This window comes from Orcinus orca, chromosome 20 (genome assembly GCF_937001465.1).
Source record: "Orcinus orca chromosome 20, mOrcOrc1.1, whole genome shotgun sequence".
NCBI classification, from domain to species: domain Eukaryota; kingdom Metazoa; phylum Chordata; class Mammalia; order Artiodactyla; family Delphinidae; genus Orcinus; species Orcinus orca.
The window spans coordinates 49,465,685-49,478,538 of record NC_064578.1 but is presented as its reverse complement, the minus strand read 5'-3'; the positions used below and the strand labels follow the sequence as shown (position 1 = coordinate 49,478,538).

The window sequence follows — 12,854 nt, the reverse complement described above, 5'->3', positions numbered from 1 at the left end:
ACCTGTAACTTCCTTTTTCTGAGCCTCTTTCCTTCCTGAATTGGGAGTGAAAACATCACCCGCCTCCAGAATTGTGACTGTATGAAATCCTGTTAAGCACTTAGTATATAGTAAGTGCTCCGTACATAACAAGTATAATTATGTTATTTAACAACTGGGTTCTGTCCCTTCTTCACTGGGATTTGGAATAAATGATATGGTGTTTGTAAAGTACTTATTGCAGCACAGCGTGCTTAATACACGGGGGCTGTCATATTATCACTGATATTTTTATTATTTCCTCCAGTCTGTAAAGGAGCACATCACAGGGCATTGGCAGTCATTGCCTTTCTTGGTGTCTTGGGGTGCAAAGGCAATGGAATCAGGCAGATGAGGTTGGAATTCTTGCCCTACTGGACCCTGGCTGTGTGACCCCAGAGCAAGTGCCTTGCCCTCTCTGACCCTCTACGTCCTCCTCAGTGCAACCTATGATCTCTCACTTCTCACAGAGTCACTTCCAGGTAACAGTCCTGGGTGAGGGGTCCCCTCTCATTGGGCGTGTCAGGTCACTGCCCCACGTCTGCAGCATGACTCATGGGGCTATGTTATGTAAAGCTCCTAGATTCTGCACAGAGGGCAGGTTATATAAACGTGTTTAACGTGCATCCTACATGTAGGGCCTAGGGAGGGAACCTGGCTTGGTAAGCCTGCAATTGTCAAACTACGGCACTGGTGGCTTCTAGGAAGTAGAGCCTATAAAATGTGGGCCACATGTATACTGTTGAAAATGTGCCCCTCTCGGGGTCTCTCTATCCCCCGAAATGACTGTCTGTCTCTCAGTCTCTGTCTCTTAATATGCCTCCAATTTCTCTCTGCATCTTTCTGACCCCTGTCTCTCTGTCTCTGTGGCACCATCTCTGTGCATTTCTGTCATTCTGTGTCTCTGTTCCCCTGAGCCCCTTTCTGGATTTCTGCCCCCCTCCCACTCCCCTTTCTCTGAGTCTTTATCCATTTCTGGGTCTGCCTCTGTGTCTTTGTGATTCTCTTTTATTATTTAATTTAACTCCCAAACTTGTTCCCATCGATTCTGGACAGCTCCAAGCCCCTCACAGCTGAGTGCTGTGGGGTGCTGGGATGGCTCCTCTGCTCTCTGGACCTCTGCTCTTCCCTTTGTGCAAAATTAGATGGAGTAGCTAGTGCAAGTCCCCATCACCTGGGGAGCTTGATAAAAGTGGATTGCCCCAGTCCCACACCCAAAAGCTGTGGGTCGGAATCTCAGAGAAAGAAGTGGCAGAGATTATGACGTGTGAGATCCTGCCTGAGTAATTCTGAGCAGCTGACCTGAGGCCTCCACACATGTGTCCCAATGCCAGTTTTTTTAAAAATTTTTTTTAATTGAAGTATAGTTGATTTACAAGTTTGTGTTAGTTTCAGGTGTACAGCAAAGTGATTCAGTTTATATATATATATTTTTTTCAGATTCTTTTCTCTTATAGATTATCACAAAATATTGAGTATAGTTTTCTCTGCTATACTGTAGGTCCTTGTTGGCTGATGCCAGGTTCTGATGTCACATAATAGGTGAGGTTCTGCGGAGACACGTGGCCAGGGAGAAGAGTGATTTCCCCTGCAGGTAGAGGGTCCTGAGTGTGAGGAGTCAGAGAGACAGATCTGGGGGTCAGGGTGGGGACAGAGAGAGACAAAGATAGCAAGACAGAAAGAGAGAGAGAGAGAGAGAGAGAGACCGAGAGATATGGAAACACAAAGAGATAAAGGCAGAAATTGCGTTTGCTGCACATCACCTGAAAAGGTACCTCCACGGGGGAGGGCCACGTACCTATCTGCCTGTGAGTGTGTGACTGTATTAAACAGGTCACTGCAGGCAGCACTGGGGTGTGCCTGGGTCCAGTGCTGGGACTGAGTGCGGGAAGCGGATGCTGGGCTGGGAGATTCTGGGTGTACCCTCTCTACATGTACATGCCTGCCTTTAAGCAAGTGTTCCGGGCCAGCATGGGTGACTACCTGACAACCGGAACACCAGTCAGGCAGCATTCTCCATCAGGCCACCACTTTCTACGCCCACTGGGTGTGGTTGATGAGGATATAGCTCCAGGGGTCCTGGGGCCCACATGGATAAGTTTAGGTATAGTTCCAGACTCTGAGGGTGTTTTGGATTTGGGAATAGCCAACCTAATAGAGGGGTACCATCTTTGGAGCCAGACTGAGCTGAGTCCTTGGGCAAGTTGAGTGACCTCCTGGGGCCTCAGTTTCTGCATCTGTAAAATGGGGATGATAAGGACTTCTATGAAGATTTTGTGAGCACCCCCTAACATCATGGTAGCTAATGCCATCTACTGAGGGCTTGCCATGAATGTGCCTGTCAGCAAATTCTACAGCTCTATGTTCAAACACCTCCAGAATCTGATCCCTGCTGCACCTTCCAAGTCACCGTCACCTCTTGCCTGGACGATTGCCTGGGGATCCTCACTGGTCTCCCTGCCTCCACTCTGGCCTCCCAAAGTCTATTCCCCACATACAGCCAGAGGGATGCTATTTAAATAAAAATCAGTCCATGTCCCTCTTTTGCTCAAAACCTTCCCATGGCTCCTAACTCACTCAGAATAAAAACCAAAGCGCTCACCATGGCCCACAGGCCCCGTGTCTCTGCCACTCCCTCTCTCCTTGCTTTCTCTGCTCCAACCACATGGGCCTCCGGCTGTTAATCCAACACACCAGGCATGTTCCCACCTTAAGGACTTTGCACCCGCTTCTCCCTCTGACGGGCATGTTCTTGGCCGGGATATCTGCAGGCTCCTCTCTCACCAACTTCCAGTCTTTGCTCAAGCATCACCTTCTCAGGTCGGCCTTCTCTGACCACCCTATTTAAAACGGCTGCCCCAACCCTCCCTCCCTCTCCACCTCCCCAGCAATGACCACTTCCCAGCGTGTTACATAATGTGCTAATTTGTGCTTCTATACCGTCCATCACCTCCTTCCCCACTCCCAAAGTGGAAGCTCCCACGAAGACAGGGATCTTTGTTTTGCTCTCTGTTGAATTCCCAGCACTTACCACAGTGCAGGGCACATAATGGGTGCTCGATAAATATCTGTTGAACGAATGAATGACGGATGGGATGTGCCAGGAGTGTGCCACGAGCTCCAGGTCGGTGAATTCCCTGAATCCTTACGACAGCCCTATTGTCACGACAGCCCTCTGTGCTGGGCGCTACCCATTTTACAAATACGGAAACTGAGGGTCAGAGAGGGAGGCCCCTGAGACAGAAGCGCAATGGCCCAGACGATCTGAGGCAGATTATCCTGCCTTCAGGGGCGTCCCTGCGGACCCGTGGGGTGTCTGTGTTTAGTCTCGCCATCCCCGAGTTTATTTCGGGGCCCGGTCCTTGTTTGCTTTGTCGCGCGGTCTCTTTATCACTGCGCCCCAGACAGCTCCCTGTGGCTTCAGCCTCCACGAATTTCTCGAGGTTTTCTGGCTCCGGGGCCCTGAATCTCTACTTCCGCGTTGCCGTCTCCCCGGGTTTCTGCGCCCTGCGGGCCTCCGGAGGCGAAGGCCCCTGCCCTGTGAGCCCGCCCCGCCTCCGCGCGCAGTCTCGGCCTCGGCGCGGCTGGGCTCGCAGCGGGCCGCCCTGGGGCGGGCGGGGCCTGTTGCCCGGAGACCAATGTTTTGCCGCTGCAAACTGGGTCTCTAGGCCACCGCGGGAGGGCGGCCTGGGAACCGGAGCCGGGCCTGGGAGCGGGCCGGCGAAGGGCGCGGGCGGCCGGGGGCCTGGGGCCGGGGGACCCGGCGGCTGTCTGGAGCCGGGAGGGTATGGGGGACCCGATTTGGCGGGAATGAAGTAGAGATACTGGGGCAGTTTCGGGGAAACAAGAGACGGCTGGCATTAGGGACGAGAAAGAGTATTCGGGGTCAGTTTGAGGGAGGTGGGAAGGGGTTTGGGGGAGACAGATGATGGGGGAAGTTTGGGGGAGCCAAGGGAGGAGATTGGGAAGGCGGGGGCGGGGTAGGAAGTGGGGGCTAGTTTGAGGGACCCGGGAGAGGGGCCCGCGGATGGGTGAGTGAAGGAGGGCGTGGGAAACTGGACGTTTAGGGGATTCAGAAATCACAGGGCACTGGTGTGAGGGCAGGGAGTTTGGGTAGAGGACATATTTCCAGGCTCGGGGAAAGACGTGAAATTTAGGGAGGACAAGATGTGAGGGTAGAGAGTTTGGGGGAGATAGGGATTCTTGAGGAGAAGGAGGAGGCTTAAACGGGCCGGAAACAAGGGTGAATCAGAGGAGAGGGTGCCCTTGCCACTTCCAGGCTCCTGGCGGGAGGGCCTCTCCCCGCCTATTGTCCCCAGCCTGGCCAGGACGTCCGGCGACATCCCTGGGGACGCGACGTCGGGGGTTATGTAACAGTGCCAGGCCCCGGGGAGCGGCGGAAGTTAGGACTCCCGGGTTCCTCTCCACGCCCCATCCCAAGGGAGGGACACGGGTCGGGATCCCAGAGCGGCTTGTGACATCACACTTGGGCGGAGTCCATCAGAGGCACTAACTCCTTTTTTTGCTCACCCCCACCCCACTCGGGAGCGAGGACTGAGATCTGAGACCCTAGGTGGGGAGGGGTATCCCTAGCAACGCCATTGGCTGAGGTGGCCTGATGGCCAGGGCTGTTAGGCAAAAAGGTAAACTGAGTCCCAGAGAGTGCTGACCCCTTTCATTTGATTCAGTCATTCAACAAAGATTTATTGAGCCCCTACTGTGTGCCAGTTATGTCCTAGGTGATGGGGACCCAGCAGCAAACAAAACAGATGTCCCTGATCTCAGCAGCCTCTGGGCTGACCCCTGATTCTGAGCCCAGACCTACTCCATCCCAGCCAAACGTTGTTGAAACTAGACCTTCTTCACTAAACAGAACACCAAAACGTGGATCCTCTCACCCAACTTTCCCTAGTGCAGGGGGCAGAACACATCTCTCAGCTGCTGAGTCCCTGGTCTCTAAATGACTGCATCCCTGTCACCCCCACCCCCTGTGGCCTGTCACTTCCTCCCATCCTCATCCCCCCCATGGGGCATGACTAGAGATGCTGGTCATAACAGGCAGGTGGCGAATCACTCAGACGTCATAACAGCCGGCTGTGCTATCACCGTGTCCCTGAGATGTCATCAAGCAGCCTCAGTCTCTTCCTATGAACACCTCTGGGGCCTGAGGAGAGGGTTCTGCCCTGCTGCCAGGGGTACCTCAGCCTCCCAAACGGAGTGACTTACTTCCACCTAAGCCCTTCATCAGAAGGCTCTGGAAGGTACCTTCCTAGCTTTCCTCACTCCTCCTCCAGGCAGCCCCCTTGAACTCCCTGCCAGTCCCCTCCAGTTCCCTGGGCTCTGGCCCTTTGGACTTTTCCTCTCTGATCTCACCTGCTCCCATGCCTTCAATTTTGAAAAAACCTTCAAAGCCAGGCCCTTGATAGGACACATCCCTGCATTTCTCTAAGCCTCAGGCTTCACTTCTCTAAAATGGGTATAGCAATGGTGCCTGGCCAACACACTGGGTGGTGAGTGATTTGAGCAAGGTCATTTCTGTGACAGGCTTAGCACAGGCTGGGGACATCGTGAGAGCTCAATGAATCCTACTGGCCAAGGTACACAAGAAATAGTTAACAGTGAGAAGTGGGGATCAGAGGAAGGAAGAGAATTTACTTTGTCAAGGTATACTCTTGTATTTGCCAATACATGTTCCCCCAATTTTTACAACATTTAATTAATTAATTTTTGGCTGCCTTGGGTCTTCATTGCTGCACACCAGCTCTCTCTACTTGAGATGAGCAGGGGCTACTCCCCGTTCCAGTGCACGGGCTTCTCATTGCACTGGCTTCTCATTGCACTGGCTTCTCTTGTTGGGGAGCACAGGCTCTAGGTGCACAGGCTTCAGTAGTTGTAGCACAAGAGATTACTTGCTCTGCAAAGCGTGGGATCTTCCCAGATCAGGGCTCGAACCCCTGTCCCCTGCATTGGCAGGCGGATTCTTAACCACTGCACCACCAGGGGAGCCCTTCACCGACTTTCAAATCTGTTCTCTCCTCCTCTTTCCCCTCCTCCCACTCCTACCTAGGTCCAGGCCCCTCCTTTCCCCCTCCCTTCCTCAGTCCACCTCAAGGAAGCAGTCAGAAAGGTCTTTAAACCTTCCTCTGTCCCTCCCCTGCTCAGAACCTGCCATGGCTCCCCAGTGCCCTTGGGGGAGCTCCTCACTGTGTGTCCAGGCTCCTCACCATGGCCCAGGCTCCTCACCATGGCCCATGGGGCCCATTTCTGTCTGGTCCTTGTTGACTTTTCCAGCCTCCTAATTCCTTCATCCAACTACATGATTCTTCTTGCCTTAAAGGATCCTCCAGCTCAGTCCCTTTGCCTGGCAGTCGAGTCCCATCCAGACAACATAACAGTTGGACACCTGGCTAAAGCTTGGTGTCCACTAGGGACAGGGACACCACTTGAGGCTGCCTTCCATCCACAGCCAAAGAGTTCTGCCTGAATTTTCACCGAAGCAACATCTGTCTACTACACTGTGCTCCCTGGGTTCACACAGGTCAGGGCAGTTTCTGTCCTGTGATATTTCAGAGACTAGAAGGATGCAGACTTTGAATCTCAGGTAAATGCGGTATAAGACCCTTGAGGCTGATACTTGGAGTGGACACTGAAAGAGTCACAGGATATCAGAGTGGGAAGGTGCCCAGAAGATCCAAGTGCAAGAGGGAGCAGGCCCAGAGGGAGCAGGGTTCCTGGCTGTTCCCACTGCCTGGAGCTGACGTGTCCCATCACTGACTTGCAAGAGAGGGAAGAATCATAGTAGAATTGGGTTTGTTGAACTAAACAGTGGGTGCCAGGCTGAGCCCTGACTCTGGTGACCCCAACCTTGGTGATAGACCTGCGTGACCCCAGTCTGAGCCCCAACCCTGGCCCAGGCCTGAATCCCTGATCCTGGGCACAGTATGAGCCCTGAAACTGGCTAAGACCCAGAACTAAGCCCACTCAATCCACTGTAGAAACTAAGCAAGAAGTCAGAGCCTCATCCCCAGCCCTCTGCTTGCTGGTCTGGTGTGACTTCCTGTGACCTCCCCATCCTCCCCCCCCCCATAGAAGTGGAGCTGAGAACTGGAAGGGGGGGCGGATTCAGAGAGGCGCAAGATTCGTGCTGTGGCTGGGGAGGGAGAATAGGGACAGGACTTCGGGAAGAGTAGGTTGAGGACTCGGGGAGGGGGCGGCAGGGCTAGGAGTGAAGATTAGGATAGGGAAGGGGGAGGTAGATAATGGTCAGGGATGAAGAATGGAGGGGAAGCAGAGGATGCGGGGTACCAGGAGACAGGGGATCGGGGGGATGGAGGATTGGGGGTGCTGATTCGAGGCTGGTGACAGGTTGGGGGTCAATGCGGCGACGGCGGGGGCCGATCGTCCGGCCGGGGCTGCGCGGCGAGGCCCAGTCGAGCCCAGGCCCACCCCCACCCCCCCGCCCCACGCTGCCTCCCCCTTCCGCTCCCCGGAAGCGCTGAGTCGCACTGCCTTATCTGGAGGCCGCTATTTCGGGCTCAGCTCCTAGCGCGAGGACTATTTTTAGCGGCGCTCGGGTAAAAATGGACGCGGCGCCGCGCGAGTTCCAGAGGCCGTGCGCGCTCCCTCGCGAGAACTGGGGGCCGGGGCCGCGCGCCTGAGTCACCTCCCGCCCAACCGCCCCACTTCGAGGAGCGCGGACAGCCCCCCGCCCCCATCCGCACGAACTCTTGGGTTCCTGGACGCCGGGAAGCCAGCGCGGCTCAGAATATTCCAGGACTATCGGGACGCATCCAACCGGGCTGCATCCAGCCGCGCTCAAGCGGCTGAGCGCCGACTTTTGGGCAGAGGCGCTGCGCCCTCTGGTGGCTCCTGCGGGGATAGCAGGCAGGGGCTGGGCCAAGACTTCACACACCCCCAGACCCCCAACCTCCGCCACACACCCATTTTATAAATGAGGAAACTGAGGCCTGGAGAGGAACCGGATTGCATCATGAATTGCAAGGTACGCTCTTTCAGTTTCAGCTTGGACACTTCCCTTAATGGAGAACCCAGTACCTATCAGAAAACTAGGCACTCTGTTTTTATAAGCAGTATTTATCTAGTCATTCAACAAGTATTTATCAAGGGCTTGCTGGGTGCTGGGAACACAGCAGTGAACAAGGCAGAAGAGAGATCCTTGCCCTCGTGAGGCTGACGTTCTAATGGGGGAGACAAACAGTAAATAAATAAGGTGATTTCAGATTGTGGGTAAGCACTGTAAGGGAAATTAAATGGGAGAATAGATTATAATAAAGGGCATACTTTGGTAAGAGTAGTCAGGGAAGGCCTTTTTCTGAGGAGGTGACATTCTAAAATGGCCTTCTGGTTTCATGCAGTCCCCTCACTCATCCCATTTCATAGACCTGGAGACAGAAGGTTGAAGAAGAACCTGGAGAAGAACCGGTTGAGGACTGAGCTTGTACAGTGTAGATTACATGAGCTTTCACTGCGTAAATTGTTCAGTTCCAGTTTGGTCTCCTCCTGAGCCTGGGAGCTCATTTCTTCCAGCATAGACACTCATCATCAGTAGTAGTAATACTGATTACTAGTTTTTAAATAATAGCTACCTTTTATCCAGCACCTGCTGTTTACCTAGCAGTCTACTAAATGTCTCACCTGCGTTAATTCATGGAATCCTCACCCTAATCCTTAGAGGTGAGGTACTATTCCCACTCCCCATTAACGTATGAGAAAATCTGTTTTCCAACCTTCCTTTCCTCCCAGCCACATGGGCATCTACAGTTTTGCCGGCCTTCTTCTTGTTCTTTGGGAAACCACCGCTTTCTCAATTTCAGTTCACCTGGCTGTCTTGGGGCTCACCCCATCCTCCGTTTCCAGGGAATGGCACGTGTCCTAGGCCCAGCCAATCACAGTATTCCAGTTGGGCTGTCCGTTGACGACAGTGATTGGTTCAGAGGTGAGCATGTGACCCATTTAGGACAACGAATGATGGGACCATTGGCTAGGAGCACTTTCTTCCCTTTGGGGTAGCTAAGAGGATGAGATGTTAGCCTAAAGCTGCTAGGGCTATCTTTGCTACCTCAAGGAAAGTCTTTCTGAGGAAAAAACTCAGAGAAATATGAAACCCAGAGATGGGACAGTGACTATGTATCATCATTTGAGCTCCTGGATCAAGCTGTAACTGAAGCTGGGGTACTCAACCTTCTGATCATGTGAACCAATACATTTCCTTAAACTAGTTTGCATTTGAAACTGAGAGACTCCCAGTTAATTCACTTTCCCTCTCTATGCCCCCCCCCACCAGGAACTGGTCCTGACACTTTCCACTGCCCCTAGTCCTTGGGAATGGATCACTGTACCCCCTGAAGTACCCATTCATTACACACTGCCCCCAGGGAGGCATGTACTGCTTGTATACATCTGTGCCCTCTACCCCCCACTGGGCAGGCACTCCTGTGGGGACTTTGGGTCTGCTCATCTTCCTGTCCCCAGGTACAGACAGACCAGGATGAGAACCTGATACCAAGGCTACTGTCCCGGGCAGGACCACTTTCTGCTGTCATCACTGGCTGATGGTGAAGTTACCCTACTGCACCTTCCACTTTCTCCCACTGTCAGGATTTCAGCCCTGTCTGAGCTCTGTCGGCCTCTCAGCCTCTGCTTCACCATCTCTCCTGTGCTCCAGTCCCATGTGTCTAGAAGCCTCTTGAATGCCTTCCTCCGGTTGTCCCACAGACTTTCACCCTGACCTCAACAGCTTCCTCCTACACCTGTGCCTCCTTCTCCCAGGTCCCCAGCTCAGGCGTAGTCCCACATAGACCCTGTCTCCTGGGCCAGAGTTCTAGGCCTCCTCCTGGTACCTTCCTCCCCTTACCTCCCATAACCCATCACTCATCTCCATTCTATCTTTTAAAGATTTTATATATTCTCCTTCCTCCCCCTCCTTACGCTGGTCCAGTTGTCTATTTGGTCCCTTTTCCCCACTTCATCCTTCATGTCTATACTCATCCCTGGTTTCCTGCCCCAGTTCTGCCCCTTCCCATCTAGAAGGATTTTGCTAAACCACAAACCTACACCTGTCAGGTCTCTCCCCTGCTCAGAGCCTGCTACGATTCCCCAGTGCTCTAGTCCTGTGACCTACGAGGCCTTCCGTGGCCTGTTGCTTTCTTCAACCCCATCTCTTGCCCCCCACCCCTTTCCCCAGCACACATTCACTCTGCCCTCTAACAATACTCAAACAGCTTGCCTTTCCCCAAATGCATTGTTCATGCCTCCCGACATGAACATTCGGCTCCCTCTGCCCAAATACCTTTCCCATCCTTCTCCACCTAGTGACTGTTTTTCCATGCTTTGAGGTACAACATAGCTATCCCCTCCGCTGAGAAACCTGGCGTGACTCCCTCCGACCTAAGCAGGGCCCCCGCCTCTCAAGAAACCTGGTCACTGTTGTAGCTCATTCTCTGCCTGACCACATGTCGGGCCCTTTGCACGCAGGGTCTCACTGAGTTCCCCCAACAGCCCTCAGGGCACAGGGACAAACACTTCCAGTTTCTGGATGAAGAAACTGGGACTCCTGGAAGGAATCACAGCTAGGGAGGGGACAGAGTCAGGATTTGAATTTGTGATCTCACGCAGCCTGGCTCACCCATGAGTACTTTATCTCTGTTTTGGAAGTTTTTATTTTATAACACTCTCAGTAGAGGCACACATGTATATAATTTATGAATAAAAAATATACTCCATATACCAAGTGGCCACAAAGCACTGCCTGGCACCGTGGTCTCTCTTGGTTAAGTAGCTTCTTCACCTGGGTCTGGTGGAGGCAGGGATTTTAGAGTGTTAAGGCCACATTTTTTTTTTTTTTTTTCGGTACACGGGCCTCTCACTGTTGTGACCTCTCCCGTTGCGGAGCACAGGCTCCGGACGCGCAGGCACAGCGGCCATGGCTCACAGGCCCAGCCGCTCCGTGGCATGTGGGATCCTCCCGGACCGGGACACGAACCCGTGTCCCCTGCATTGGCAGACGGACTATCAACCACTGCACCACTAGGGAAGCCCAAGGCCACATTTTTGACATGAGCGTCAGTTGCTCTGTTTGAATATGCTTCTGACATGGATTGTTCCAGAACATCCCAAGAAATCCCGAGGCTCAGCGGCCCCGGAACACATGGCGCTCCAGCATCTGATGTCCTCCCAGATGGAGAGACAGCAAATTCCATGGGCCAGCACTGTCCACAAGAAATAGGACACTAGCCACATATTCAAGCTTAAATGCCCTAGTAGCCACACTAAAAAAAAAGCCAAAAGAAACAGGTGAAAATAATTTGTTCCTGTATTTTATTTAACCAGATAGATGCAAAATATTATTTCATACGTACTCAATGTCAGCAGTTTTTTTCTTTATAAATTTATTTATTTATAGATGCAAGATATTATTTCATACGTACTCAATGTCAGCCGTTTTTTTTCTTTATAAATTTATTTATTTATGGCTGCGTTGGGTCTTTGTTGTGGTGCGCGGGCTTCTTATTGCGGTGGCTTCTCTTGTTGCGGAGCATGGGCTTTCGGCACGTGGGCTTCCGTAGTTGTGGCTCGTGGGCTGTAGAGTGCAGGCTCAGTAGTTGTGGCGCACGGGCTTAGTTACTCCGCGGCATGTGGGATCTTCCCGGACCAGGGCTCGAACCCATGTCCCCTGCGTTGGCAGGCAGATTCTTAACCACTGCTCCACCAGGGAAGTCCCTCAGCAGTTTTTTAAATGCGATAGTTACATTCTTTTTAATCACGCTAAGTCTATGAAATCTGGTGTGGATTTTACACTCATGACACATCTCATTTTGGACCAGCCATGTTTCAAGTGCTTAAAAGCCACGTGTAGCCAAGTGGCTGCCATATTGGACATCACAGCAGTAGACGGTGCCTGGCCACGGATCTGGGAGTATGGCTTCCTCAAAGTCCAGCTTTAACATGGGACAGTGTACCTCCAGGTGACAGCATGGCTTAAGGTCAAGATCCTAGACTGTGAAGCCAGACTGTGGGGTTCAAGCTCTGGAACTTCCAAACTGCCACTCCAGCCTCTCTGCACCTCAGTTTATTCCGCTATGAAAGGAGAATCACCAGCAAGACATCAGAGGGTTTTTTGTGAGGATTAAAGGAGTTAATAGATTTTTTTTTTTTTTTTGCGGTACGCGGGCCTCTCACTGTTGTGGCCTCTCCCATTGCGGAGCACAGGCTCCGGACGCGCAGGCTCAGTGGCCATGGCTCAGGGGCCCAGCTGCTCCGCGGCATGTGGGATCTCCCCGGACCAGGGCACGAACCCGTGTCCCCTGCATCGGCAAGCGGACTCTCAACCACTGCGCCACCAGGGAAGCCCGAGTTAATAGATATTTAAACACTTAGAACAGGGCACATATTAAGTGCTGTATGGGTGTTGGTTTTTCTTATTATTTGGCATTTTGTGAAAGAGAAAATCTCTCGACTCCACATTAACAGTTGAAGAATGAAAAACTCCCTTAAAGACCTCCCATCCTGGGCTTCCCTGGTGGTGCAGTGGTTGAGAGTCCGCCTGACGATGCAGGGGACACGGGTTCGTGCCCCAGTCCGGGAAGATCCCACGTGCTGCGGAGCGGCTGGGCCCCTGAGCCATGGCCGCTGAGCCTGCGCGTCCGGAGCCTGTGCTCCGCAACGGGAGAGGCCACAGTGGTGAGAGGCTCGCGTACCGGAAAAAAAAAAAAAAAAAAATCCTTCCCATCCTTGTGGAAGATGTCCAGAACATGGGGGACACACGGGACTTCTAACCGCCACAGGTAGGGCGCACAGACCACTCTGGGCTCTCAAGG

At 52.9% G+C, this 12,854-nt stretch overlaps 1 long non-coding RNA gene across 1 annotated transcript; it reads right to left on the bottom strand.

Moving 5' to 3' along the window:
• Window positions 1-209: 209 nt before the first annotated feature.
• On the bottom strand, window positions 210-5,233 carry LOC117201793 (uncharacterized). The gene is made up of 3 exons (XR_004483911.2): window positions 2,621-5,233; window positions 2,185-2,255; window positions 210-1,622 (listed from the first exon to the last, which is right to left on the bottom strand). It is a non-coding gene; the product is annotated as an uncharacterized LOC117201793 (long non-coding RNA).
• Window positions 5,234-12,854: the final 7,621 nt, after the last annotated feature.